The 23,977-nt window shown below is 36.5% G+C and overlaps 1 protein-coding gene across 2 annotated transcripts in view; it reads left to right on the top strand.

Annotated features, from left to right (window-relative positions):
* The first annotated feature begins 9,693 nt into the window (after positions 1 to 9,693).
* Positions 9,694 to 23,977, top strand: part of LOC141457520 (CUGBP Elav-like family member 1-A) — a 585,923-nt gene continuing 571,639 nt past the window's right edge. For both annotated transcript variants that reach the window (XM_074134647.1, XM_074134641.1), the window contains exons 1-2: positions 9,694 to 10,181; positions 17,620 to 17,695. The gene's annotated coding sequence lies outside the window, so the exon portion shown is untranslated. The remainder of the gene's footprint in view (positions 10,182 to 17,619; positions 17,696 to 23,977) is intronic.

The following is a 23,977-nucleotide window of genomic DNA, read 5'->3' as shown; positions in this document are numbered from 1 at the left end:
TGATTGAATGAATTAAAATGGGTCAGCGCGATACTGAACCCATGGGAGCATGCTGTTCCATTGTCGCAACATATCTACCACTGACAGCTGGCCGTAGTTAATAATAAAAAAGATATATATAAATAAATTACAACGGAAAATACTTCCTGTAACCCAGAAAAAAGAATCATAACAGATAACGCTGTGGGTGGGTAGTGTGTCGTGGTTGTGAACTAGAACCCATCTGGGTGGGTGTGGGTATCCACTTCAAACCCATCATTGTTCCTTATTATTGTTTTTTTTTTTTTTCTTTTTTGGTCGCCATATTGTGTGTGTATTCAGCTATTGTAGCCAATGATAAATGTGCTTTTTCAGAGTCCCATGTATATTTATATATAAATCCATGTTAGTGTGCTCTTGAATTTATTTTACTTGAACAGCACTCTGACTGGTCGGTTTCAAAATGTGTTTTCGCAGGAAAATCAGAAAATAAAGGATTAGCAAGACCACCATACTTCCGCTTGGCCAAAACTAAAAGAGGAAGTAAAATTGGTAGTTAACTCCAGAGAGCAGCACACTAGAGTTCAATTTGGCCAAAGTGGAAAATAAATATTGTGTCCTCGTTTTGCCCGTGAAGACTGTACTAAGTTTGTGTCCCAGTTAGGAAAGTTTTATGAATCTAAATTTTGTCTTTGCTGTAAGCTTGAACGGAGAAATTGCATTAAAACACCATTCTCCAGTAAAGTCCACTGGCAAGAAACTTACTTACTCGCTTCTCACACAAGTAAGAGGAGGTATTTCGTCACATTGCCAATAAAGTGGTTTGGGGATATCTCTCTTATATTGCGTCCACAAATAAGGGTTCAACCAGAAGCTGTTCGAATCCGCAATGGACCAGTGAGCAAATTCGGAATGTGCTAGAATATTTACTTATATGGGAAAAATGTAAAGCTAAGATTTCTGCGGAAAAAACGCCTAACTTGAATGTGACACCGAGCTATATTTTCTAAAAAATAACAGTTAGTGAGTTATCTGGGATAAACATGAATGTATCGCGAAGAATTGGTTTCAACTCGCCTACCAATGGTTCATTTTATGTAGAACTGAAATGGGGCCAGCAGCCGAAGTATCTGGGTATTGTATTAGATAGTAAGTTGAGTTTCTAACAATGAAAAAATAAAGACAAGATCTCGTTAAGATAAATCGCCCATCTAAGGCACGGGAAGCGTAAGCTGTTTTAAGAAGAGAAACAGTGCTAAAAGATGAGATAAACTGACCATACTGGACTCCTCCGAGGCCTAGTTGCGGTGTAAGTAGAAGAGGACTTTCCTGGGTAACATGGGAGATGGAGATGACACTTACTGCGTCATTATCAGGTAGTACAAAAGGGCGTATCCTCCATGGGGGATGGGAATTTTGGAATCTAGAAGATATTATCTCAATCAGCCTGTTCCCTCTCCACCCTAGGGGTCTGGGTAGTTTAGTAGGTCTAGGTTTATATATTCTTCCTGCAGGCAATGGATTGAAGTTATGTTTTAGTCGTGAATGGTTGCAAGGCTAGCAAGGACTTTATCCCTTCCTAAAACATTCCTAATATAAAATAACTTGCAGGACCATCTTCGAAATATCTAGGCAGGGCGTTCCAGATAGTGCAACTACGTTCGATAAAGCAACACTTAAGTAACAACAATAATTTAGACAAAAAAAAAAAAAGTTTATACTTTTAATAGTATATAAGTGCATCATCGAATTAGGTAATCGATATTAAACAAAGTCGATATATCTAGATCGTCATACTAGTTTAGCGCACATTAATTTCCAATATCCACAGCTGCATCAAACCCTGTTTATTTATCTATTACTAGTAATCACTAATGAATAACAATATTCTAATTAAACTAGTGCTCGTATACCTACATATGTACGTACACGGGCACACTGCAGTTTTAACTATATCACATTAGTGCATTATTAACTTAAATTGGTTTGCACATCTTTGTTATCATCGCATACAGATTGCGGTTGGTAACCCATTAAATTCATTGCATTTAAGTATCCAATTAAAGTCGCGTAATCTCAATTAAATCTTGTTTTACATTCTCTAACTGATCTCTAAAATTATTATTTAATTACTCCACTCAATTAAAGCTCCCGGAGTTGATAGGCTGAGCTACGAATTCTTTAAGAACGCACCCTCAGAGTACCTGGAACGGCTTCTTCTTGTCTTTAATGAAATTTACGTTACTGGCAGTGTCCCGTCCAGCTTCAAGGAGTCTATCATATTCCCTTTATTTAAAAAGGGTTCTATATCTGAAGCCAAAAATTATCGAGGTTTGTCATTTTTGAATTGTATCGGTAAACTTTTCTGTGGGCTCTTATTGAACAGGCTGGAATTATTTGTTAATTCAAATCAGATCCTTAAAGAGTGTCAGGCTGGCTTCAGGAAGGGCTACTCCACGGTTGATTGCATATTTGTTCTGTTTAATTTGGTTCGTATACAGTTACATAGGAAAGGGAGGAAACTATATGCTTTCTTTGTGGACCTAAAGGCTGCATTCGACACTGTAGATAGGGATGCTCTCTATTTGAAGTTGTTCAATTGTGGAATTTCTTCACGGTTCATTACTGCCCTAAAAAATATGTATAGGGGATCGGTTTCTTCGGTCTGGACTCCGCAAGGTAGAACAGAGACTTTTAGTGTGAATACTGGAGTACGACAAGGCTGTCTACTTAGCCCACTCCTATTCGCTTTATTTATAAATGACTTGGAGGATGAATTTGAATCAGGAGTGCAGGTAGGAAGTCAGGTAATTAAAATTATACTATATGCGGATGATATAGTACTGATTGCCGATAGTCCGCGAGCCCTACAGAGAAACATACTGAAGCTGGAGCGGTATTGCGAAAGGTGGAACCTTCAAGTGAACATTGATAAGTCCAAAGTGGTTGTGTTTCGCAATGGAGGTAGACTTGGAGCTAGAGAGCGCTGGACGTACAAGACCCAGGAGATAGAGGTAGTAAATCGTTTTGTCTATTTGGGTGTGTTGTTGACCTCTCAATTGAATTTAAAACCTCATTTTCTCGATAAATCCTCGTCAGCTAAACTTGCGTTAAATGTTATTTGGAGAGGAGCGATAATGCAGCCTCAAATACCTCTGAAAGCGAAACTCCAAGTATTTAATGCGGTGTCGCGTTCTATTCTTTGTTACGCAGCTCAAGTTTGGGGGTCAGAGGAGTTCCGTGAGGTGGAGAGAGTCCTGTGGTTTTTCATAAGAAAAATATTTGCTTTGCCAAATTTCACTCCATCATACATACTTCACTTAGAAACTGGCCTTGAGCCTATATTCTTTTATACCTTGGCATTAAATAGTCGGTATCTAGTAAAGGTGTTAAATATGGATCAATCGAGGTTTCCCAGGATAGTTGCTGAGGAGATCGTAAGAGTGGGTATATCATGGGCTAAAAGTTGGAACGTTTTGGCTGAGCGGGCTCGGGTTAATCTGAGGATGGGCGTTCTGGAGCGAGAGGGACTCCCTTCACGCTTTCAGTCCATTATTGCTTGGTTGAGGAAGGGTTTTTTGCTGAACCAACTTGAAAGGGCGCAGGCTTCACATAGATATACGATTTACAAGTTGCTTGACCACGAGGTCAGGTGCGCAGATTTGACTGGTGGTGGCGGGATGGAAAACGGTATTACTGAGATAAGGTGGATATTAAAGCTGAGAGGAGAATTGCTGAACCTCAACCATAAACCTTACAACCTTGACAGAGAGGAGGAATGTTCTCTTTGTAATTATAGGGTAAAGGAGGACACCTTTCACTTTGTTGCAGAGTGCCCTATTCTTGCTCCCTACCGTTTATCTTCCTCAAGATTTCTTTCGTTCGGTTTCTTCCTCAATCTGCTGAACGGTCCTGATTGGTCTCACCTAATTAGATACGTGGTTGCAGCATGGCAATACAGGAGAATAATAAAAAATGAATTTAATTTTTAAATTTCTCTTATATACTATTTGTTAATTATAAACGCACTAGCCCTAGATTTAGTATTCAGTAGTTCTTCAACGAATACAATATAAATATTGTTCAATAATGAATTGTTTTATCTATTAGCAGTTTTGGATGTCTTTTGATTTGTATTTAATAACAAAATTGTAATTTATCTCTCTCTCTTTCTCTCAAATTTTCGTTTCTTTTTTCTTTTCTTATATTTGTTTCTCTTTTTAATTTTCAGTTAATAGTCACTATTATTATTATTAAATTTGCAGTAAATAAATTTTGAAATTAATGGTAATATTTTGTTGAATTTATATTATATATATTATAAAAGGCACTGCCATAATTGTATCTAACCAAACCCCGGCAGACGGTTATCCTTGCCGTATTAAGTTTTCATATGTATTAATGAATGTATTTCTTTCTTTTTATGGTATTATGTGAAATAAACTTACTTATTATTATTATTATTATTATTATTACTCCACTCAATTAACAGATTGTTTATTTTTTCTTAAAATTTGAATTACATTTAAAGTAACCTTACAATATCTTCTACATTCTCCCATTGAAATTTTAACTAAATTTCATAAAACAAAAACTCTTGAAATTCAAAAGTTAGTTGGTTGTGAAAGGTTAGGTTAGGTATAGCGAAAAGGTGCCATGTTAAAATCGCTAACAGGACAAAATCTACCCAAGTAAGGCACTAATTGTGTTGAAGATAGCAGCACAGTGCAGCCAACTGTTTATATGGTCTGCTGTTCTTCGCCCAATCTAAACTAAGAGCAGCATTTGAAGACATTTCGTTTTATTCAAAGTAGGTTAACCATTAATTTATTGCGATTTCTGTTTTCTTTGATGATTATTTTATGAACGGACATAGCGCGAGTAGTTTTTTTTACCGGAATATTGGAGATTTGTTGGCATTTATTTGAAATGGAACAGTCGGGTAAAGAAATCGAATCGCTGACCCAACAGAAGAGATATCTCGCAAAGTGAAGAACGAATTCAGATTTTAGTTACAATGCTTTCCTTCTCACTATTTATACCAAAAAAGACGAACGAGTGCCTGAAATGTGCATTATATGATTTAGTTTCTTTTCAAGTACTTGATCTCACTTGTGAATTCCGGCACAAAATGACGGCTCTATACAAAGAATGGACCGGTACTAATATAGCAATACATAAATGAAGTCAAAATGCTAGGTCGATTCAATCTGGTTATAATAAAACTGTAAAACTCCCTCGGTTTAGTAAAACTTGGCTTTGTAAAGTAAGTGATCGCCTGTCTTGGGTCAAAATGCAGGATGTGCCTCTCATTTGATGTATTTAACAACTATGAAGATTTACAACTTGAAAGTGCAATGTTCATTAAGTGTAAGATTTAAACTGATTTTAGAAAAAACCCAGAATCAGCTACTAAGGAGATTACAGTGTTTCTCCTGGAGGTTAGGGAAGCTCTGCAAGCATGAGCACTTACCGGCTTGTGGAGGAAGCATCCCCTATGGGAGGAAAAACAAAGAGGCGTGCAAAAAATAAACCAAGTTCATTAGTGACAGTGATTGGTGCTCTCAGCATTGTGCTTAGAGCACTTCGTCCGTGAAATGTACTTCTTGATTTTTACCAATTAAAAGTTCTAATTACGATGCGAAATGAATGAACAATTTCTAGCTGCAGACGGCCATAATTGAGATGTGACGTCAGAATGGGAACTCTACGCTACTAATGAGGTGCCACTCTGAGGTTAGCACTTGTCTCCGTCTGTCGGGCGATCGCTATGACGCCTCTTGCCCAACTGCCACCCTGATTAGGACTGTCAGCAAAACTTGCTCCACTCGTTATGGACTTATCATACAAAACTGTTTAGCGCCGCAGTTCGTTAGGGTTATGCGGCCCTCTCTCCCCTCCGCCGCCCCTCTTATTCCTCATAAAAAAAACAACTTATCTCCGTGAGGATACGCCAGAGTGAGTGGGAGTACTAGCCACTACTTTGCTACAGCAGTTGTAAGCTGAACAATTCAACTGTCCAATTTAAGGCAAGTTAGAAATCATGGTTAATCGTTGTGGAGGAAGGGATCCCTTTAATCTTCATCAATCGGGAACTTAGAGTTTGCAGTTCAGAAGGAGTAGACGGCTTCACATCTTCGCGAATGATCTTAGAGGGTTGTCGGCAGTAAGATGTTCATTCAGGGCTGCAAGGGCTGATAGAAGGATTATACCATATCTTTCACGCACCACCAGTGCCGACAGCACTGAAGAAGACATTCTATCTAGAGGGCGCCATCAAAGGTCTTTGGTTCTCGAGGGCGTAGCCTTTCTGGCCAACCTTCGATTCTAATCTAATGTGAGTACATTATATTGGAATTACGAGTGTAATTCCTTACTGGATATAGCGTGGTTTAGCTTTCTATCATTCGTTCTGAGGATGACGATGGAAGCGCTTCCGCTGTTTGCCATAAAGATTATTGTCCTAACTCTTCGCAGACTTTTAGATGTTAGATTGGGGTAATCCTGGGTTTGATTTTTGGCCCATCTGGGATAGTGTTGCCTTAAATAGTTTTTTCACTGAGATAATTATTGGCCCAGTTGGGTTTAGAATAGCGCAGCGATAGCCACTCCTGAAGGACCAATTTAACAATATAGTCTGTGATAAGGGATGCACACTCTCACGACTCTCTCCAATAGCTCATCTTTTTCTCCCAAAAGTGTTAATTAAATGAGCACGTGCTCTTGGAGCGAGAGAGAACCTAACCTCGCGGATCTCTAACTAGTGTATGAGATCCGCAACGGAAAACTCGTTTAGAAGTAGAAGAAAATGTGAAACTAAGAGAGTCTGAAGTTAGAATAAGGGCAGATCTAAGGAAGTTAAAGTGGAGTTGTATGTTACTTAGCGGCACTGCTCTAAAGTCACGTTTCTAACCGCTTTTTCCAACATTAAGCCACGGCTTCGTTCCACATTACGTTGCCGGCGAACGTACAACTTAAAAGTCACTTCTCAACTTGGCCCGCACTTTGAATAAGATTATGTTCTATTTATTTTTATATCAACCGTGGAATTAAGCCACTTGTTTTTCCAACTGCTGAGGCTCTTCTATTTTTAAAAACTTTTCAGAAATTGGATTCTTTTTAGTGTTCCATTTTTTTGTTTTAATTTCATAAAACTTAACTGGGAATGTTTGCGATAAAGAAAGTCCCTCGCTCCATTGGGGTAATACTGGACCTAGAGTTAAGCCAATCTATTTTACTGAATGGAAACACAAACTGCTTGGGAACAATGAATGGATGTGCCTTTCCAAATACTCTCAAACAACATTCTGCTCTCTAGAAGTTTAACATTATCTCAGGAAACTAAGCCTAGTTCTTCTGTTACATAGCCTTCTAAATTCTGTAGAAATTGCCCACTAACATCGTTCACAGGCCAGGAAAGAGGAAAGAAATCCAAAGAACTTATAAATGGTACTGGGACGAGCTCAGAAAAGGGCAGAAGTGACCACTGCAGTACCTGAGAAGAACCTTAGGTACGCTACCCATTCCAGGATAAGCATTTTATTCGAGCACCAATCCGGCAACAGTCAGGTCGTTCTTAGTTCGTCTACCGTTTAGTCGTCTCACTTATTAATATTCTGTGTAGTAAGTTTCCCTAGTTTTGTACTGCAATTGCATAACTCTCGCCATTCTATAGTTTAGAAACAATGTAATTAATTATGAATATTATTTCATCGATCTTGTTTCTATTCGATTATTTCTATCATCTATTCGTATTAAACTAATTAATACATCCGCTTGGTATTTGTTCAAGCTACTTAGTGCGTGTGATTACTTTACACACCATTAGTTCACCATATCCAAGCTTAGCTTCGATCGTACAAGCTGCTTACTCTGTATTCTCTGATCTCGCTTCTAACCTCAGCCATTTCAAAACGGAAATGAACCACAAATTTGCAAGCAGAGTACACGGACAACATTATTATTCGATTCTCTGCGCCATTATTTCACGAAGTTGAGTCTTTCAAAAACCTCTTCTTGAAGACTTTTCACTGTGCCGTTCTTGCTCTAGCGATCGCAATGCGATGAAACTATAATGGAAACAGAATATTTATTTAATTCAATTTATAAATAGAATAGAATGATAGGCAAACCGACACAAACGGAATATTGAGCAAAAACAAAAATATGTCGAATATTTGGAGGGATATTTCCAGAAAAAACTCTTCGTGTGTGTAATTCTGTCTGTGTGTGAAGAGCATGAGCTCGCCGGAAGTTCAACATTGAGCCCGACAATGAGCCCACCGGATAAGCCAAGTTTACAGAATCGATTTCCAGTTCTTGAGATTTACATGCACATGGACTACTACGATTTTATTTGAACTTGGTCTTTTATGGCGTACAAGTTGTACTACAAATTTTAGTAGAAACATTTTTTCGTAAAAATTCTATGAAAGGCACTTTTGGACGCGGGTGATGAGTGGGGTCGGCTCCTATGAAGTAATAATGGCAATGAAACATGTAATCAATAATCAAATCTTGAAGAATACTGACCGACCAACCTCTTTACTTCAGTTTTTAGCGATTTAATCTAAAAGTGAATTAAAGAAATAATCGATTAATTTTTTAGTGCGATAGTTAGTTTCAAGAAAACTGAATTACATAAACTGCAGTAAGGAAAAGTCTCAAGATATTTCTTTTTTAGCTGGAAGTCAGCTTTCAAATAATTTATGAATTTATATGAATAGAAATGTTTGAAAGAGTTACCCAAACGACTGTCATATATTCCTGCTTTGTTTTAAATTTATTTGTAACGATAAATTATCAATTATTTCGTCCTTAGGACTCGTGTATTCTGATAAATCATAAAATGGTAAGATAAAAATATATACCATCCAAAAAACACGATAGTTGTATGAAGTTCGCCGTTGGCACACCGCCAAATAACCTCTTTTTCTCTTTAACTTTGTTTATATTAATCTGTATTAGTTTAAATGATTGGTTAAAGAAGTTAGAAGTTTATTGTGCTGAAGACAACAACAATAAAGAGAAGCTAAATATTGATGGTAACCCATTTGGTGCTTGGACGAATAGTGCTGATTGTGTCGCGACGTACCAACAAATTACCTCAATTTGCAGTTGCCATCGTTACGCCAATGATCATTTATAGTTCTACTGATTTGATTAATCTTGGCAATTTGTCTTGTTTTAGTGGCTAACACAAAGTGATTATCTGTTGGCAGTCTGTCGTGATCGTCAGGTGATCAGATTGGGTTTGCATTGAACGTATGTTGTAAAGGAGCACTGCAAAAAGGCGAGTTTGTTATGAATTTAATCAGTAGAAAGTATAAAGGAATTCTTTGGGTAGCTCCTAGGCTTTGGGTAGCTCCTAGGCTTTGGGTAGCTCCTAGGCTTTGGGTAGACTTCGTATTTAGATTTTAATGTGTTGATCTATTTACTGATTTTTTTTTGCTTTTTTTTTTTCAACGCAGACTGTGGAGGATTTAGAGAAGTTCCTCTACAAAATGGCAAGTAAACACTCCGAGTTTGGAGAAAATATAACAGTAAGAGAATTAGAGAGGTAAGAGAAAACATGTGAAGATTTTCACCAGATTTCAACGTTCATGCTACGAGTTATGTAACAGCAAAAATTTTCTGACCTTTTAAATTAACTGAACACATATGTTCCTCATCATATGTCACTATGAGTTCAAATTTAGAAACTCGCTAGAGAGTAAAATCCTTTGTGTCCACTTACATTGCTAATAATTATGAACTCCTGATAAACTTAATCTCTACCAAATAAGACCAACCGACTGAATATGTATAACTTGCTAATTCTTTGTTGAATTTGTATTGTGCTGTTTGAAAAGCACTGAGGATGCAGAAGGCTGTGGTTTTTGAAACTGAACTTACCGTAATGGTTACGTTCCCAACAGACACAAACAAAATTTAGAAATGACTTGAACAAAATTCCCGTTACTCTACGTTGTGTGTTTGTGAATGTCTTTGAGAAATAAATTTGATAAAAAAAAAATCACTTTAAAAAAAATTATTCGCTTCTAAAGTTCTCTCTCTTACACACTGACATTATTACAAAATTTAAAAAAATTTAGTGCTCGTGTTTCCTTTCCTTTTTTTCCTCCCCTCGCGACAAGTTTTTCCGGACAAACTGCTGAAAGTCTCGTCACCAACACAGAGAACCCATCCACACTCAACATCAGGTAAGTGCGAATTTCAGCTTACTGCTCCCAAAAAGAACTAACAAACGTTAATTAACCTATTTTCTACTATGAATATATAGTTTTTGTGACCGCAAATTGTTAAACTTAAGATGGAAGATTTGCGAGGAATCGTCTTTTTGCCAACGTTTCGACTAATATATTGTCCTCTTCAGGGCCTGGATATTACAAATACAAAACAATTTACAGAGTTAGTAAACACAGAAAAAACAGTAAAAATCAGTAATTCAAAAATAAACAGTAAAATACAATAAATTCTTTATAATTATTATAATTAATTATTTATAAATTGTTCTGTATTTGTAATATCCAGGCCCTGAAGAGGACAAAATATTTGTCGAAACGTTGGCAAAAAGACGAGTTGTTTTATTTGACCGATTCCTCGCAAATCTTTCATCCTTAGTCTAATTTCTACTGTATTATTAATAGATATTCCCATGATTAAAGCATCTTGGAAAGGAACGTGACTTCCGGACTCCCTCCATTTCATTCTAATTAAAGATATTAGAAATAAATGTAGAGAGGAAATGTGGTTAGATCTGCAGTGCTGGAGGATAGTATCTTCATCCGTCATCGTATCAGGCACGTTTATTGTATTATCCTTCGGGATACTGTCGGGTTTCGCACTTCTATCCATTATCAGAGGTAGATTTATCTCAGTTTGATGTAAAGTTTTCAACTTCATTTATGTTAAATCTCGCTTTTACACACCTTCTGCCTCAGCTTGCACCTAAGTAAAGTGGAAATGTCTTCACCATATTGATTAAACTATCCCTGTTGATGGATGAGAATGCACAACTGGTCCGGATGCAATGAACATGGACGCTACGACAGATGAAATCAACAGAACTTTATTTAAGTGGACTACTTCCGCTGACAAAAGTCGATCGAGAATTCATACTTCTGATCTAGCGATTTATTTCTAATTTGGAATCTTTCGCAATCGCTAACAGCATACAGGTTAGAATGGTCCCTTTGCAAGGATACTCTACTCTTTCCCCACCCTAATCTCCGATAAATCTACGTCTGATGGTGGATACATGGATAAAGGGGAAGGGGGAGCTGTGAGAATGACGCCGATTGAAGTACTATTAAGGGCGAAGTTATTTTAAAACTGATGGTCCTTACGCAATGTCCGAAATAAGACTAGTGTAATTGTGTATGTATAAGAGTATTCTGGGTCGAGGCAGAATGGGAGTAAAAAGAAAGAGACCTGGGATTGTAAATCCTTGAAAGAGTCCATTCGGACTGGGATTATACAGGAAGTTGAGTACACGAGAAGCACACACGCACAATAACGTGCTATTTCCGCTTTAGGAATATTATGGCAGACTGTGCCCCATCTCCTAAATGGTTAAAGCCGGCAACTGAACCAATCCCACGGTCTAACTCCGCCCGCCCCCCTCCAACGGCCCTTTTTATGTTTTTAATTCAATTAGCGCAAGGATTGTTAGTAGGAGTTTTTTTTATTTAATTAATTCATACTAGTGTGGGGAGTTCATGCAGGAATTAGCTCCCTCGGCGCGCGCCGCAACATGCCTCTAACTGAGCTCTCTAGTGTTACTACGCCGATGTAAGCTTGTGCCCTTCCGCTGCGTTTTAAAAACTGCCTGCCCCTCCTGGTATACTGCGCGCACCAACACGCCGACAGAACGTTTACAATTAACTTATTAAATAAATTAAATGTTTCCATTTAGCCCTAATCTCCAACCCCTTACTTCTCAGTCACATGCTCTCTTTGTGTGAGATTTATGTTACTTACACGTCGTAAACCATAAACATCCAGTTTACTAAAATTTTCCAGTCACATCAAAACACTGGAAACGGTCGAATCAACCCAATTCTGGGAGCGACAAAGTTTGTAAAATGTATTTGGTGGACATCATGTGGATGGCACGCTGTCCTGAACGATCACTAACAAGAACTTTTGTTTGATTTTGTTAGAAATTGGATAAAATTCGCATTTAGCGTCCACAAATTTCAAGACTGAGTACCAACAGAGAGAGTTTTTAATGAAGTAAAAACAAAAGTGCGAACACCACACTAATTTCTCTAACGAAAAGTTCTTCTAACTTGGAATCGAGGCGGACGAAACATTCGCTAAAAATAAAAATAAACTTGAAAAACGGGGGGCTCCAATGGTGCGATTTTTCAAAAATTTGGAACTTAACTTACTCTTACATTACTAATGAGGCTAGACAAATTGAATGTTTTTCTTCTGGGAGCTTCGCGACTTTTGACCATGAAGCTGGGTGGGCAAGCTGCTCTATCAACTATTTCTAAAGCTCTTTTCTTGCTTGTTGGAGACCGAAACTCAATATTTCCAGGTGGTTACAGATACACCTCAGAGCTTAGGATTTTTAGAGAGAAACAAATATCACAGGGTCATGGTTGTTGCTGGTTGTGCCTTTATGTGATGAATTTTAACATAGCATCAATAATACATACTGATACTGGGAGTCCCTGCTCAAAGCAGCTTGCCCTTAAGGGTTTAATTCCATTGAGAAAACAATGCTGTCATGGGCGGTATGTAGCAGAAGAAATAACAATTACCACCTTCTTCATTTATTTATTTTTTTAAACTTTACCCAATTTTCACTTGAAAGGGTGGCATAAAAAGAGAAATGGTGAAGAGGACCAAATGTCTAATTGATTATGCAAATTGAGAGTGTGTAGGCTTTAATAAATAGTGAGCAAGTAGCTGGTGTTGTTCTTGTTACTGCAGTTAAATTATGGCCGGCCAGAGTAATGGTCTTATACACGGACCCACATCGTTACAATCGATGTAAACAACCTTACCACTACTATGAGTTCACTGTTGGCTTTTTGCTTTTCACGACAATAGAAATCAGAACCATACATACAGAAACAACAACATCAATTATCATAATTTTATTGTTCCAACAATGGACAGTAGGTCCGGCTGTCTCTCAGTAGATGGCAGCAGTGTAACGCCGCCTGTTCATGCACTATACACAATAATGGCCTCTCCCATTCTCGTCCAGTGGACAATGTATTTATGTTTACCAAGTGTGTGCACTATGGTGACCATGTAGCCGTGGTGCACATTTCGCGCTTTAGTTCATTGTCAATATATTAGTGTGAATGGAGTCGCGGGGACAGCCAAAGTTAGGAGAGTAGAACATTGGAAACGTCAGAGTGTTAGCTAATGTTCCAAGAGAAACATTCATGAAATGTTTTACTTCAATAGAACGTGTAGAGGAGGATGCTCGGGCTAGTGAAGGGCCAGCAGAAGGAAGCTTCCATCAGGTTCGAGTGAAGCATCCAAACGGAAATATACAAAGTTTGGACTTCCTGCTTCATTCATAAGCAGAAGTGTTCTCAAGCAAATAGTGTATTTGCTGAAAATCACTTTTTCGAATTCAGAGGGTCTCATAACTAAGTTTGCGGGCAGTTTCCCTCTTCTGGTAGCGGGAGGAAATTGACGGCGCGAACTAATCGCCCAAAGTTAACCTTTACCTTCAAAAACTAGTATGTAGAGAAATAATTGTGAACTAGCAAATTAGGGCTATAAATACTTGGCGCTACCATAAGTATCATATTGCGCCAGTTTGCTCTGGATTATGGTTTAATTTCCTTTACAATATATAATAATTATATAGAACAGCAAAATTTATTATAACGAAGAACAGGGACGTTGGGGGAGGGGGCTAAGAAAGTTAGTGAAAATTGGCGGGGTAAACAAGAGGCCCGCGCGCGTCAATTTGTAGTAATATAATCCATTACATGAAATAGCACGCTATCTACAGCCGACCACTGTCGTGTCAGGTAAACGGAATAAAACACCAGCATTATATCAAGCACGCCATTCCTTAATAAATAGTCTAGGATTTCAGTTCATTATTATTGTTGGTAGAACGTTGTAGGTTCGGCACTTTCATAATCTAACATGTGCTGTCCATATTGTATCTCTAAAGCAAAGGTCTAGATACCGCGAAGGCCTCAGTGTAAACAGGATAGAGTGATGTAAACATCCAGAAAATATTATAAAGTAATAAATACAAGTAACAAGAGCATTAGTAAATACGAAAGAAGAATTTGATAACCTACAATAAAAATAACCTACTACAAAATATAGAGTAACACAAAACAGTGACTTGATAAATATGTTATTGCGTTTTTGTCATAAACTCAAAACACAATGAAGTCAATGAAACGTTATACTACATAAACAAAAGGTTGTGGGAAAGATGGTGACTAGTGCGTGGAAAGATAGAATTTGGATTGGCCGATCTGCAGAGATGTTGTGCAAAGCGAAAGTGTTAGGCCAACAATAAATACCTGTTCCAGAGTGGAAAAGGGATTTAGAGTGAAAAAGAAAGTTGCCAAGGCAAAGCTGATGGAAGCAGTTGGAATAGCTGAGGTAAATGATTCGATTCCGGCTGAAAGGTGGACCGAGAACTGTTTCCTGAAACGCCATTTTATTCAGACCATTTGCTGTGAATAACTTCCGTCAAAAATTTCATACGATTGCCGATACTTTCTTACACTGTGAGTGGAAGCCGTAATTAAAGCTTTTAATTAGATTGAAATTTTGATTGATGTGAAATGAAATGGAAATAAATGCTGACAATGTAAGAAATATGATATTTAAACAGAGAATTACTATTGCAACGTCCATGACTACAGTTAGCAATTTATTGAAGTCGTCTAATACAAGCAGAGGGACACGAGTTTGTTGGTATCTATGTGTGTAGGATTTGAGTGTGTAAGTTTTTGATTGATGACAGGTATTGTGTTCAGTTTTGTGTAAACTTCACTTCATATTGATCGCGTTACCATTATTAAAACTGCTGCAAGCCAATAGAAACGTAAATCTAATACCAATGCTATTATAATATTGGCGCGAGTTTTAAAACAAAACAAATTTTACTCTCTGAGAGGTTATTTTATGGTTTTCTTTTCATCTTCAAAGGTTATCGTACAATATTGCTGAAACAGAAACTATTTTTCTTGTTTGAAATATTCGTTTCCGCATTACACAACATATTAATGCACTATAGATCTATCCATTCAGCAGAGGTCAAATATGCATAAGAGGTCGCTTGAATTGGAAAAAAGAACTTCAGAAATAAAGGTTAAAGTAAGAAATATTAGCTGGAATGATTACTTGCAAAAAACAAGAAGAGCAATTCAAAATCTTTTGGGAAGAAAGATGCTTAAAAGGAACGCAACATTGTTTGTATATATCCTACATTATAAGCAGTTTTTTAACAGTGATCATACGTTCGATGGCAGAATTCTAACAAGTGCAGAGGACAGCTGTTTAATTAAAACAGTAAGAATTATATTGGCGATAAACCTATGAATTTCTACGTATAATCGTAAAGAAATAGAAAATATTTTAAACTTCTTATCGATATAACAAGTCCATATCATCACATAGAAGAAAAAATGTCGATAAAGCAATATTATTGGAAGAAAAGGTTATATAATATTTGGAAGGTAAACAATGGAAAGCTTTATGTGGGTTTAATAAGGATGCGTGTGATCTTTGTTTACATTTGGTGAATCAGCGCAACTATTAAATTAAAAACTGTTGTTCATGTTTCTATTTGCGTAAGTTTAGCCTTTATACTTGGTGTATTTACTTTTTTCTTAGAAAGTTCATTTTGATTTAATCTTCATAATTCCCTGTAAATTAATTAACTACTTTTAGTTGGGAATATTCTTATTTCAATGTAATTTCTTTGAAAATCAACAAAGTTGTTAACCTGTAATTATTTGTTTTGTTTCGTTTCATATTACAAATATTTTTACTACTTGATCTGGCTCCTCGCAGACAGATCATTCTATTCTCAAAATGTTTTACTTTATTATTCAGTTTAACCTTTATTTATATTATTTCGACCACTAGCTGCAGGTTTTTCCTTTCCTTTTTTCCCTGCATTCTTATCCTGCTCATCATAACCTTTCTACTAGCACTGTTATGAAGGTTACCAATGTTTGGTGCATTAAACTTCATTTATTTATTTTTTGTATTTATTTTTATTGAAATAAAGATTTATTCTATTCTATTGTTTGACTTATTTATTTTTTTTGTACGGATTAATTTGTACCCTATATACATATATTTAGCGTAAAAATAAAAAATTATTCCAGAGAAAGGCTTTAAAAATAAAATATTGTATAATGGGAAATATTAATTAGAATTTCCATCAAATTAGACATCACTGATATCTATAGCAGACCTGTAATATTCTTTCAGGGGTCGCTCTAATTGGCTAGAATCTCGAAAAAAGAACTAATTTTAGATTTTAACGTACGTAATCAAATGTACAATTTTTTTTTCGAAAATAATTATTGGTACGTACCCAATTTCGTCTAAAATTTGAATGTATACATACGTCTTAACAAACAAATTCTAGTTTAAAAGTATAGGGGCTGATTTAACTACAAAATTTGTAGTTCACCCAACACCCAACATTTCATTCATAATTCAGCACTTAATTTCAGCCATTTAGAAATGGTCAAAAAAGCTTATGAGTTTTATTCAAATTGTTACAATTATAGCGTTTAGGTAATTTTATTGCTTTAAATTTTCATTTAAACTGTTTAGAATTTGTTAGATGACTTACGTATGTAGGCCATTTTTTGGTTAAATAAAATTTAAAAAGTATCTATATTACATCCTCATAGGCACAATATCTTCAATATATTCCAAAACATTCATTTAATCTATCTTTAATATGTTTTATTATATGTTAATTAATCGTCACGTACAACCAACTACTATAATAGAAAGTTCCAGCTGGTAAATTGAATTTTGAGTTAAAACGAAATTTTAGTCATGCATTCTACTTGCAGAACAATACGAGAGCACAAATCACCAAATAAATAATATTTGTAATAATATATCATTTCTAAATGATAATTTAATATAGTCTTTTTAATTGAGTATTTGAAAACAAGTTATATAAACTAATATTTAATAACAAAAATAGCGTATCATTAAAATATGCATAACTTAATCAATTTTATATTATACGCTTATAACAATGTGTACATAACATTCCTTAATAATGTAATAATTAACATATATTTATCATACGATTTTTTAAATCTGTGCATGAGAAATTGAATACCTCCTACATAGTAACGATGGGTGCTACACACTATAGAGCAAATATTTCGTAGCCTATAAAAGAGTATGATAGCCACCAAAAATAGAAAGGGAAATATTAGTGAAGGAAATATAGAAAACGTAAAACATAGTAACGACTAATTTTTCATAAAATTAGAGAACTTATATCTCGAATTGTAATGCACAGATTGCTCAAGTATAGACTTAGCTATCTTTAGTATTGAGCAGAATTAGATGATTTTAGAAACAATAGCAAAGGAATTTACATTTTTGGTTTTCCTAATTTCTTCGATTATTTGTTTTGTTTTGTTGTAGTGCCTTGCCTAAGTGTTTCCTTGTTGTTCGCAATCACCTCTCTGCTGGACTGTTCGACGAAATCGTCATAACCAGGGTGAGTGCTGTTTTTGTTATTTTGTCATTTAAGTAACTATTTACTAAACAATTTATTTAACTTGCTCTTCCTTTATGGCCAATTTCTTTTGTCGCGATTATAATACGACATCCCCTTTCTAGCAACAGGAATATGTTCTTCAATGAGCCATTCTGGGCTTGGACACAATAAAGCTCAGGCAAGCAATATTTTGTACTTCCAACCGAGATGTGCTTTCGGATAGAATATTCTAATAGATAGACAAAGTTTCACTTCAATAAATTTGTCTTTTTATCAATAATAATTGATTGAGAGATTGGTGAAACTGCAGAAAGATGGCCCATTTCTGGGAATGAAGGTTGAGGAGGCGAGCTCTCATGGGGAACCTCCCGGACATTGTGTTTCGGAAGCTAATTAAGATACTTCTGTTATATTATTGTAAAAAATAATACTATTGTACTAAATAATAATATTAAACAAATCTTTATTTAAAAGAAATACACAAAACAAATTAGTTGCGCACAGTTACTAAACCAATAATAAAAACCTTCTCTAGCGTTCCTAACCTTCCTATATCCCTACTGTTCCCGCCATAACACTTCCAAGTAATCAACTGAAGCTATTGGGTGACACATTCAGAACAAAAATTATTCCAGAAAGGAATTTGGAAAAGCAGTTTTTAGTTGATTGGTCGCTGCCTGGAAGGTGAAAGTAGATTTGGGGTTTCGGGAATCTGTGGCGTAAGGTTCCCTTGGGTTACTTGTAATTGTAAACAAAGATGGTGAGCGATCACGAAGGTATTTAGGGTTTAGGGTTCTGCCCTTCGCGATGCTTTTCATGCTGTTTTACTCTTCTATACATATTGTGAATTCTGCCAAGTCTAAGTTAATAAATGACCAGGTTAACCACTTAATTCCAGTGTACATAAAGAAGATAGAGGTACAGTTTTCTTATTTTATTTTTTTTTTTACAACCGGTTTAATGTAGACTTTTAAGTTAGAATTTATATATAATGGCAGCGAGAGCGGGCTTTAGGCGCCTTCAGCTCGTAATGCTCTCTCTTCCGCCTAGCCTGCGAGCCAGCAACATTGGGAAAGAAAAACTTTTTAAATACCCCTTTGGGATTTTGTAAAGAACTGGAGCTGTTTGCTGTAGGAGCCGTTCTTCTGCTTTAGATAAGAGTTTGAGAGAGAAACTTTAGCACTATGGTCGGCCACACACTCACTCATGGTAAACATGGCCTCCTCCAACCTCTGGCCTCCTGTTACCTCCACACAATGGCAGTGAGCGAGTTAGCTCTTAATTTTTAACTACCCTCTTTATTTGGTTAAGTCTTACTGTTTGTTTTTACAGCACTCTTAGGGTTGTGTGTGTGTGTATGTCTGAATCTTCTTATTCCATGTACGCAGCTTGTACTAGCCTAACCTGGCCTTTACCTCACTCAATTAACAAACTGTCCATAGTTGGGTTTGGGTTCTAGGAGCCTGTGCGAGTTTAGCATTTTGGCTCAGTTTGGCTTCTTAGAAGGAGGCGGTGACTATCAGAGTGAGGCTCTGATTAGGTTTATCAATTTTGAAACTGCTGAGCGGCATATAGACTTTGAAGAAGGTAGAACGGCAATGGTTTGCGCATGGAGTCCTTCTCAGCAGCCCTGGTCTTATTTTTGTTCATCGAACAGCAGGGCTTATCCTACACCTATCTCACACAGATTGGAGTATACTCTCAGGCACTACTGAATGCTTTCAGTTAAAAATAAACCCTCTCAGTAGGCTTCGCGTTTCACGTTGTTTTTATCTTCTTTTTAAGGTGAAATATCTTCTCGTCTCCACCTGTGGGCCTTTTTAGTTACTTAATCTGTAACTTTTAATTTATTTGTCTTCGACTGAAACGATGGAAGGATCTCAACTCTACCAGAAGTTCTCGCTGCGTCCTGTTTCGTAAGACACTTCCTGGCGAGAACATTCACCGGTTTTCTCAAACTATTATTCTCATTGATAAAAATTATAAATTTTCCTGAAACTTCGAGTTTCAAAACATACTCAAGTAAACTAACGGTAATCACAGTTTAGAAGGAAGTATGCCACCTCACTTCAAAACTGCTCAGAAATATGTTTTCCGGGAAATATTATTCAAATATTTAGGAGTGAGTGAAATATTCGGCGGCAAGAGAAAATCGCAGGAGTCATTTCCGGAAAAATCTGTGAAAAGTGAAAAATTCCGTTGAGTAAAGAGGAAGTTCGAGTTGAAAAAGAAAATGTAAGTTTTTGGTCCAGACTCTAGGTATACAAATAGACCATTTTCTGATTCACCTTTCTAGCTACTCAATCTACCTTGAAACGGAGATTTCCGGTTTCAAAACTTAGACACCATACAATTACGATTAAAATAGTGAAATAAACTAAAAATATATTTATGTATTTGTTTAATTCATTCATCGACGCAATGGTGTTGCGTAGACGGCATTTTTTTCCAGTTTAGAATTAGATCATCAGCATGCTTCTGGGCGGCCGAGATGTGGGAGGGGTTAAAATTAAATTGGTTATTAATTTATTCACTTTGATTATAACCAATAAATATTAACGGTGCTGGCCGGCCATGATTAATTTATTAAATTAAAGCACTCATTGGTTAAATTAACTCTACACTTTGTTCGGCTACACGAGCCTAAACGAGCGCCAAGCATATTTTCTTTTTTTCAGACATATTTTTCTTGAGCACACACAAATTAAATAATAAATATAATTTCAGAAATAAGTTGTGTGATGAGAAATGCAAGTAAATTTAATAGAATTTTAAATTGCGTATTAATTTTTTAAAATGCAATTTTATTACCATTCTTTTAATAATAAAATACTACTTCAATTTTAAATTTACAGATTTTGCAACAGTTTAACTTTGTAGTGAGTTGTGTGCTTTGTAGTGTGCTAAAATTTAGACTTTGAAGAAAATTTTTTGCCGGAAAATTGCGAATAATTTGAAAAGGCTTTTCCAGTTGATAACTTTAAAGCTGTAAACGTTTTATTTGAATCACTTTTTGTGGGAAATTCTATTATGGCCATTTCTGGAAGAGAAAAGTTAATAGATAACCTTGAAACTACAAGTTCGGCATGATGTTCGCTCCTGGTTCTTATCATAAAGTGGAATAAATATTTTGATGCAATTCTTAGTTTGAAAAACCGGAAGTAATTCAGTGAATGGGATTTTTCACTGTTCTGAGAAATTTTCAAAAAGAGGAAGTCATTTCACTAAAAATATATAGGGGTAGTTTTCCCGTCGAATGGAAAATAGACTTGTTCACCTCGCCTATGGTATCTAAAGGTAAAAACTGAAGGAAATCAATCCTTGGGCACAGATCGGGTGTTCTTCTTAAGTCGTTCAAATTCTTTTGTGCATATATTTTGTTGGATTTCTAATAGGATTTTCGTTGACCATGGAATAATCTAGATGTGTTCTTGGTGATCTAAGAGGTGAAATTTCTTAGCAAAAGATGGTTAAAATGATGTATTTTGGACCTTAGCTTCAACTGTAACCTCAAAAGTGTTGAAATTAATGCCTTTATTTCGGCTGGAAGTCGCCAGAGAGCCTTGTCTGGATAATGCACCATTGCTGGAGCAGTACAGTTAGATTCTGTGGAAATGGGGTCCCTCTCATTCTTTAATGAAAGTAAAACGGGGAATTAGAGGAACAACCTCATAAAAGTGTCACAATCATTTACTAGGGAGAAAAACAAACACTAAACAAAATATGCTGTTTTAAGAGGGAAAACGAACTGCTCATGCAATGGACGAACTAAAAAACCGGCGACTTGTAGACAGCTAGAGCTTTGAAGAACTCGCGTTGATTTAGTGGCTCTCGGCAGTGTAGCTAGCGTGTCCGCTCATGTATATTAAACCCACCCTGAACAGCGGACCTGCCTGTCTCTAGATATCTCTGCCATCTACTGCTGCATAAATTGTTTTTATTTTATAAAATAATTAATGTCGATACTTATCTAAACTTCTCGGCCTTTCTTGATGATTTTTTTTTAAACAATTAGTTAATCTGAATAATTCAATTATCGCAGAGACTCGAAGTTGATATCAAGGTAATTAATGGATATTTATGGCCTGGTCGTTAGGGTTATTGGTAGAGGGAACAACACTGTTCCTTGTTCATAGGTACAGCGGAAAGGTTTTCCAGGTACCCGGTAATGCTGAAACAAGAGAACGCATGAGTAGGCAATTGGGAGCCTCGTTTCTAAGAGAGCAGATGGCGTTGATGACTACCTGGAAGACCCTAGTCACATCGGTAGACACAGATATTCTTATGTTCAAATCCTGAAGGTGTTTGGGGTAAACAGGCTATCTAGGTCAGGGCGCACTTTTTCATCTAAACCAGGTTTAGTGAAGGTAAATTGAATAAAATATCTTCGGGAGAAGTATACTCTGCCCAAGATATTCCAGGAAGACCGGAAACTTGCTCGCTGGAGAGGACTTTAGGTCCTTCTTTTCAAAGATGGGTTCAGATTGTGGACATAATAGTCACATAAAGGCTCGGTTCTTTTCTCCTTAGGGCACTTGAATAAAAATAAGTCAAGCCTTAAGGTGTACTGCTGCTGCTACCAAAGTGGTCTAGTGGATATATCAGGAGTGAGTTTCCTCCTTCGTCCCGGAATGTCTAGACACACCAAAGCGCAAAATAGAGTAGAATGAGGTATTCCTAGGTGATGATTGCTAGGTCTTTCTGACAGGAGATATAGTGTCTCAAATCTTCAAATCAACTGCAGGACCTGTTCCTTCCTATCATCACAATCATCAGCATTCACAATCTATTAATTTCTCAATACTGCTTCCTTTGTTACAGAAGGTTTCCCTAGATCAGTGCCATCCTGAAGCTCTCTTCTTCTCAGTAGTCTGATGGCCAGTACAACAATCTTAATTACAAATCTACATCTCCCTTCTAAAGTCTTAATGAGAACTGTCTAAATACTGCAGCGAAATTAATAAAGAATTAGAGTATTTCACAGCGAACGAGTTGATAAAACTGCAGCACGCAACAGTTCGAGCAAAGCAGTTTCCGCTTCCTGTTGCTATGACGAAAACTGCACTTCGATCGTTCCATTCTATTTATTTTATCGATTCGAAAAGGGCAGGTAGCAATTCACATTGAATAGGAGTTCCTGTTCTGTCAATGTGGGAATTGTCTTCTGTTGGACACACTGCCTACACTTCCTTCAGTACCTACCGTCACAGTGGCCAGACTGTTGTTGAACAGAAAAGTTCCCGTTCGAACAGATGGACAAGCTATTTATTGCAACTTTATAATGTGATTGTGTCAACTGTTCGAAAGTCCATCAGTCGCTCACAACTTATCACAGCCAGACCGACACACTGATCGTTGCCTAAAAAAGTTGGACCTCCAATAAAAATCCTGATTCCAGGAGGAAATTTTCAAACCTAAAATACGTCATACCCTAATAATAATAATAATATTAAACCTTTGGTTTAATAATAGACCTCCTAGAGCAGTACAAAGAACTCGGAAAAGCCTCCGGACAGTGGCACTTCCGGAAGACAGCTTCTAGTTCAGAATGATGGCTGGACATTTCGTTCTCATTAATATTTTACACGTGTTTGAACCGTAAAAAGCTTATGTTTTCCTAAGTCTTCATAATCATCGCTTAATTAAGTACTTATTTATTTCCTTACTTACTTACTTATTTATTTATTTCGTTTTATAAAATGAATAGAAGGAGCTTTAGAAATGTACCCAAGCTCATCCTTTTTCTCGGAAATAAAATTCGTAGATCCACGTGATTGGTGCGTCAAGGTTGGAGAATATCGCTGGACCCATTTGGAAAGAAAAGAGAAGAATTTGAAAAATAGATTCAGTAGAGGAGCTTTTCAGCTGAGTGCTTATGACCAAAACCTTATTTTCGGACATCATGGTAACTGCAAAACCAATTATCGATTTAGTACTTTGTGCGATCTATCGATTACGAATTGAGCTGACCAAACAAATAAGTTTTCGTAATGAGGAAGCTTCCAAATGAGTATTTTTAAAAATGGAAACCAAAAATCGGCCTGTTTACATTAATTTTCTTGATGAGATGCAAGAGAGAGAAGGGAGTGGGGATGATGGAGATGTTCAGGAAGTTTCTTCAAGTTCCCTAAAAACAAACTTTTAGGAATTGTAAATGTAATTTCTATCGAAAATATTTCCATTATTTCCCTTTCTATAATGCATAGAATTGATCTGTTTTTAGAACGAGCGGGGGCCTTTAGAGTCCGTAGTACCCAAGGTCCATCCTGGGGGAATTAATTC

The sequence above is a fragment of the Rhodnius prolixus genome, unplaced genomic scaffold (assembly GCF_049639745.1).
Source record: "Rhodnius prolixus isolate KJV_2025 unplaced genomic scaffold, Rpr scaffold_22, whole genome shotgun sequence".
NCBI classification, from domain to species: Eukaryota; Metazoa; Arthropoda; class Insecta; order Hemiptera; family Reduviidae; genus Rhodnius; species Rhodnius prolixus.
Note: the sequence above shows the minus strand (reverse complement) of the source record. Positions and strands in the feature narration are given on the sequence as shown.